Here is a 6591-nt window from a genome sequence, read left to right as displayed (position 1 = left end):
GAGCTTTTATTTTTCAACCAGATCTTTCTAGAAATTATTTATTTTTTATTATAAGTTGTCTAACTTCATCTTTTAAGAGAGAATATTTAGGGGAGGGATGATCGATGCTCTAATCCAAGATAAGAAAAACTTTTAAACTCAAAGACTATTCATCATAAAGAAACTTACATTTCGTTGTTGTTGTGTTCAATAATAATGTATTGAGTATTTATTTAACAAGTTTCACTTTCATGCACACAAAATGAATTCTAACTAACATCTTAAAAGACTTAATTATTTTCTACTCACAGGGATATAAATGTTATATCATAGTCGAATTAAAAATGAACTAAACTAACTTGAAATCACTAAAGAAAAATTACGAGTATATTAATTATTAGCCTTAAAAAAACAAATATGATTTACAATATTATAATATAAATATGATCTTACTTTTTTTATTCAGTTTTAATTTTTTTAATCTATAAGTTTAAATACCAAAAAATCTCTTCTTTATATAATTGTTGTTGGCCATTTCTTTCCTTTATAACGTAAACATTTTTTAAAGAAAAACTAATAATTACGAAATGTCAAATAAAATATTTTTATTATTTATATACGAATGTAAATACTTTTATTAAGATAATAGTTTTGTTTTTTTAGAAGAAAGAACTTATATTAAATAATGAAGAATAAGAGAGTCAAGAAGGACTAAAATAAAAAACTTTTGGACAAGCATAAGATCTAGTTGTCCGAATCAAAGAAAGATATAATAGTTTTTAAACAAACATTTATATAAATTTAAATTATATAAGACATGTATATATATATATATATATATATATATTAACATATGCATATACAATTTTCAAAAAGCAATTGAGAAATGCATTAAAAATGTAATAATGTAACAAAAAAATATAGACAGCAAACTTCAGCTTACATGACAATTACACTAGATTTTTTACATGTAAAAGAATGAAAGGAATAAATATTCACTATTATATCTTATTATAAATAATCAAGATAAAAACATATTTATTATGTGATTTAAAAAAATGTAACTTTTTAAATTATCACATAATATTAAATGTTGACTTTACAATTATTTTATTAAATTATATTTTATAATTACTTTCTAAAGAGTATTATTTTCTTCTTCATCCTGAGATTATATTCGTATTTTAAATTTTATATATATATATATATATATATATATATATATATATATATATATATTATAATTATTAACCGCATAATACACAGGTCATTGTATTATTTAATTATAGAAAAAATTATTCATTTAAGCTTTATAATTGCATGAGCTTTTCATTTTAGTTTTTATAGTTAAAGATCATCTGTTTTAGTCTTTATAAATAAATTTTAAATCGATAAATTCCTTTAAGTTTTTGTCATTACACAAAATTTATCTTTTAGACCTTTCCCGTCTGTAATATTAGAGACTAATAAGGATTCAAAAATACTTGTGCAGGGACTAAATAAATGATTAAAAAGTGTAAGATTAAAAAGTAAAATTTATTCGACTAAAGAGGTCAAATAAGTATTTTTCTTTAATTGTATACGAGAATTTGCTTACGTAACAAAACCATACAGAATTTTATAATAAATATAAATTGAAAATTAAAAATTTCATATATTTTTAGTAAAAAAAATTTGTTTACATTAATAATTAATTAATTAAAATTATCCTAAATATAATTTTTAAAATAATTATTATAAAATTAGAAAACTTATAATATATAAATGTATGTAATTAAATAATAGTATTAAATAAATATATACTATAATTCTATAAATATATTCTAATCAAATTCATGAAAAAATAACAATACGAATAGTTGAAGTGGATGACATGGAGCCTCAAGCCAGTACTTGGAAACTCAAAAGAGAAGAAAACAAATCCCACGGATGCATTGACGTGATGTATGTCGCATGGCTCTGTAATCAATTGAAAAATACTTTGAAATTTGATTTGATAATTAGTTTGTTGAATTTGATTCATAAATAAAGTAATTAAATTTGAGTTAGAAAGTTAATTCTGGTAAATAAATAAGTTAAACTTAAATTACATATAATTCAATTTATATGATTCATAAATCGACTCTACATATATATATATATATATATATATATATTATTGATTTGGTTTTCTATTGTTTTAGATATTTAGGATAAGGTAGGGTAGTTTTTATTTATGTAACTTTGAAATTAATACAATAAGTTCAGTTTTATTTTTTTTTTAAAAATTAAATAATTATTTTATCTAAAATTTACTAATAAGTTAAAAAATTAAAATGTATAGAATTTATAAAATTTGACTGTTAGTTCCTATGATTTGTGCTAACAAATTGTTGATGAGCTTGAACATAATTGAGTTGAAAATGAAAAAAAAAAAATGTCAAGCTCAAGTTGAATTCGAACAACTGAACTCAATATTAATGAGTTGAATCAAATTCAACTTAGCTGGATTAATTTTTAGGCCCCAACCATCTATCATGAAGTACTTTAAAAAAATGAACCACAGCTGAAGCAAGTAATTTTTTTATTATCACTTTTTACTTAAGAAAAGGAAAAAATATTATCAGAAAAAATCAAATATATTAAAAAGCAATACCTATTAAGCAAGTCCCCCTTCTTTAATCTCAATCACCAAAGAGACCTGATACCTGGGGAACTTTGTAATATTTTCCATTATAATATAATTTATCTTCTTATTTTATTCAATTTTTATTAGTTTTTCTTTTGGTAAGCAACCTGCTATTACAGGTAATTTTTTTGTTCCCCACCAGTGGTTCACTTTTCGGATACTTCACAATAGTCACCGTGCTACATTGCACCGTTGGTCCATTGTTACGTGTCTTCTTTCCAATCGTTAATTTGCATGACGCCACATCTCACCAACATAAAAAAAAATAAAAAAATCTTCTCAAACTAAATGATCCAAATTATTTACCAACAGGGTTTATTATCACAAGGAAATTTCTTAAGTATGCCGATAGGAATTTAATTCTCCAACTATCATTTATTTTAATGATTCATACCTTTGCCTCAAAGGTTAGTATCATGATTAGCTTTGTAAACACTTTGCTTTCAATAAAAGCCCCAAATTCTTCCGTTAATTGTTATAGATGTCATTATGAAGGCAGCGAATTAAAATAAGATATTCAATTGATAAATCATTTATGCTATACACAAAAAAAGTTTTATCTTTGATTTAAACATGTTTTTCCCCCAGTAAGTATATTACTTTTTATTTCGCTCCCTTGTAAATATTTTTATTTATTTGAAATCAAAATTTATTCAAAATATGTGCTTTCAATTCTTATTATAGTTAATAATACTATAATACTGTATTGAGTACATGTGCGATAATTAATTTGAATTGAGATTGATTTTATACAAAACCCATTTGATTAAATCCATAAAATCAATCCATTTTTTTTTCTCGAGTCAGGGTATGCACATTATCACTTCTAATTACAAATGCATGTATGTGTTTTTTTAATTGTGTTTAACAATCTCAATTCCCATTATAATGAATAATTCACAGCAACATAAGTTTAAATGTATTTAAATTGTTTGTTTTATTATTTAAATGTATTCAAATTCTTATTCAATTTATCTATAAAAGCTATTGCACTTATTTGCAAGTTGTCCTCATAACAACTTAACTATATATACAGAATAGATATATCACATTCAGTGGATAACAAAAACCTAGTTCATCAATACCCTTATATGGTATCAACAAATCGATCCATGGCTGTTACCATGACTTCGTTCTCCTACAATGGAGCCCAAACCATTCCAATCACTAACTTACCGTCTGGCGTGGCCTTCAATACTCAGACTTCAATCAAGCTTACCAACGCCAATTTTCCTGCATGGAGAGTTCAGTTCAATGCTCTCCTTGTGGGATATGAATTCATTGGTTTGTTGATGGCACAATCACGTGCCCTGCCCCATCTCATGAGCATTATGATTACGGGAAAAGACAAGATCAATTGATCCTTTATGCCATTATCTCCATGGTTGACTCTAATGTCATCATCATGCAATCGGGAAACGTCAAAACCTCGAAGGAAGCTTGAGACATCCTCCACAAGATGTTTGCCAGCAGTACAAGAGCTCAAATCGCGCATCTAAAGGAGTGTCTATCTGGCTTCACAAAGGATTTGAAATTCATCTCTAAATATTGTGTTTGGATGAGGTAAAAAATTTTAAATTTTAAAAATTTTAAATGTTTTAATTTAAATTTCTTTATTTTTAAAATTTTGTGTTTACATACAATCTCTCTTTTTGATGTGGAACACAAAATAAAGAATTTGAAATTCATTGTCTTGAAGATATAATTTAAAATTCTATTCTTTCAACTAACTAAAATTCCTTTTAAAATTCTAAAATTTTGAATTCCTTTTGTTAAAATATCCAAACAGTTACTTCTAATAAAAAAATTAATTCCTTATAAAAAATACATTATCTAATTAAATTATCTTATTCAAACACACTCTAATTGTATTAACTCAATATCAGACGAACTAGTTGTCATTAGTTCTCCATTGGATGATTTTGATTTGGTCATTCCCACCTTGAATGGTCTTGGTGTTGAGTATAGAGAAGTATTTGTAGCACTATGCACTCAGGGCTATTCGATCAATTTTGAGGAACTCCATGATTTCCTTGCTCACTTTGAGAATTACTGAGAGATGGATAAGCCAGTTGGATTCCATAAGCATTGCTCATGCAACACAAAAGGAGCAATCAATATGGGTACAACCCAAACTATTCATCCTCCACGGGTAGATCAAAAATTTATCTACTAGTACTATGAGAAAACCAAGCACACTACCAAGGTATGCTATAAGATCAATGGATTATGGATTAACTGAAGTGTTGCCCTTGGGTGTAGCAATGCTCTTGTAGCACATCATGCTATAAGAGTGTTGCCCCTGGATGTGACTAATTGGATTATGAATTATGGGGCCATGCATCACATGACTCATGATCTTGATCAGTTGTATCTCACACAACCATACCAAGGAAGGGATCAAATAATTGTAGGTGATGACTCGAGTCTCCTCATTACTCTCACGAGGTAAAATAGTTCTACACACTCCCTCTTAGTCATATTTTTATTCTTCACCTTCCAAGAGTATTGCATGTTCTAAATATATATCAAAATCTTTTTTTTTTCTTCTTCCCTATTACAAACTAACCCAATCTCGATTGATTTTTTTTTCTTCTAATAATTTCTTGGGGAAGGATCACAAAACAAGGTTTCCTCTTCTAAAAGGACAGCTTAACAATGATCTCTATCACATGCCCCCCACCCATTATGCAAACTCAAAGCACATATCATGAGACATCTCCTTCCCCTTCATGAAATAAAGAGCAATTCTCCAACATTGTATACATTTAATATATTACTTGACATAAAAATACAACAATACTTAATATGATTTATTGAATGTGTTTCATAAAATAATTTTAACTTTTAAGATAGGATATATATTTTCTTTACATTTTTACAATGTATTATTATTATTATTATTATTTAATTTTTCTATTTTTATTTTATTATTTTAATAATAATCTTGACGAATCGATCCGACCCAATCCCAAGTGGGTTGGGTGTCAGACGAAAGCCATGAATTACACATGTACGAATAGATTAATTAAAACTTGAAAGTATATTCAGAGTGTTGTATTTTAAATAACTTATTATAAAAGCACTTCTTCCTTAATCCTTACGAGTAATATTATTTTTTGTTTGCCTTTCAGTTAATTACATTTGAAATCTTACGTGGTCCTCATGCATGCTATAAAATTGAATTGCTGAAGGGGAGAAACTAAAATACACCGTCAACTCCTGCACTCAAAAGTATTAAAAGACGTAACACGAGGGAGACTAATTAGGACCCAAAGAAAAGGAAAATAAATAAATAAAAAAAGATGAATCTTGTGGAGAAATCACTTGAAGCTCAAGGAAGGAACTTATCCGTGAGTTTTGTAAACTTTTTTGCTTTTCCTTTTCGTATAAATAAATGCCATTAATATTGTAATGCTCTTGCTTTAATAAATACCACACAAAACTTGTACTCTAAGAACACTCTCTCCCATGGCATGTGGAAAAAAGTGCATAGTAATGTGCCAATAAAAATACACAGCTTCCATCCTCCAATTAGGTGTGGCTTTCCGTACCTTTAGCATATTCTTAATGTGATATTGGTGATTTTCATGTTTCACAGTACCAACTCTACAACAAAGGCTACACTCATTCAATTCTAGTTTATTCAACCACCCTTTTCAAGTTTCAACTATTTTTTTAGTCACGAGTCTGCATGCATCTGGTTAGATAAATCTCTTTAAAGCTCGATCGGCAAAACTGAGTTATTTAAAAGGTATTTATTGATCGAGAAAAATCATTCTAAATTGAGTTACTCTGAGTTTAATTGTCAAAATATTATCTATATATCTTTACCTAATAATTTGGGTTTTTCAATTATCTCTCTCTCTATATATATATATTTATTTTACTAAGGTAATTGTCCTAATGTTATAACAAACTTTAAAATATTTTTTAAATTAATA

Source organism: Glycine soja, chromosome 18, assembly GCF_004193775.1.
Source record: "Glycine soja cultivar W05 chromosome 18, ASM419377v2, whole genome shotgun sequence".
NCBI classification, from domain to species: domain Eukaryota; kingdom Viridiplantae; phylum Streptophyta; class Magnoliopsida; order Fabales; family Fabaceae; genus Glycine; species Glycine soja.
This window is presented reverse-complemented; position numbering follows the sequence as displayed.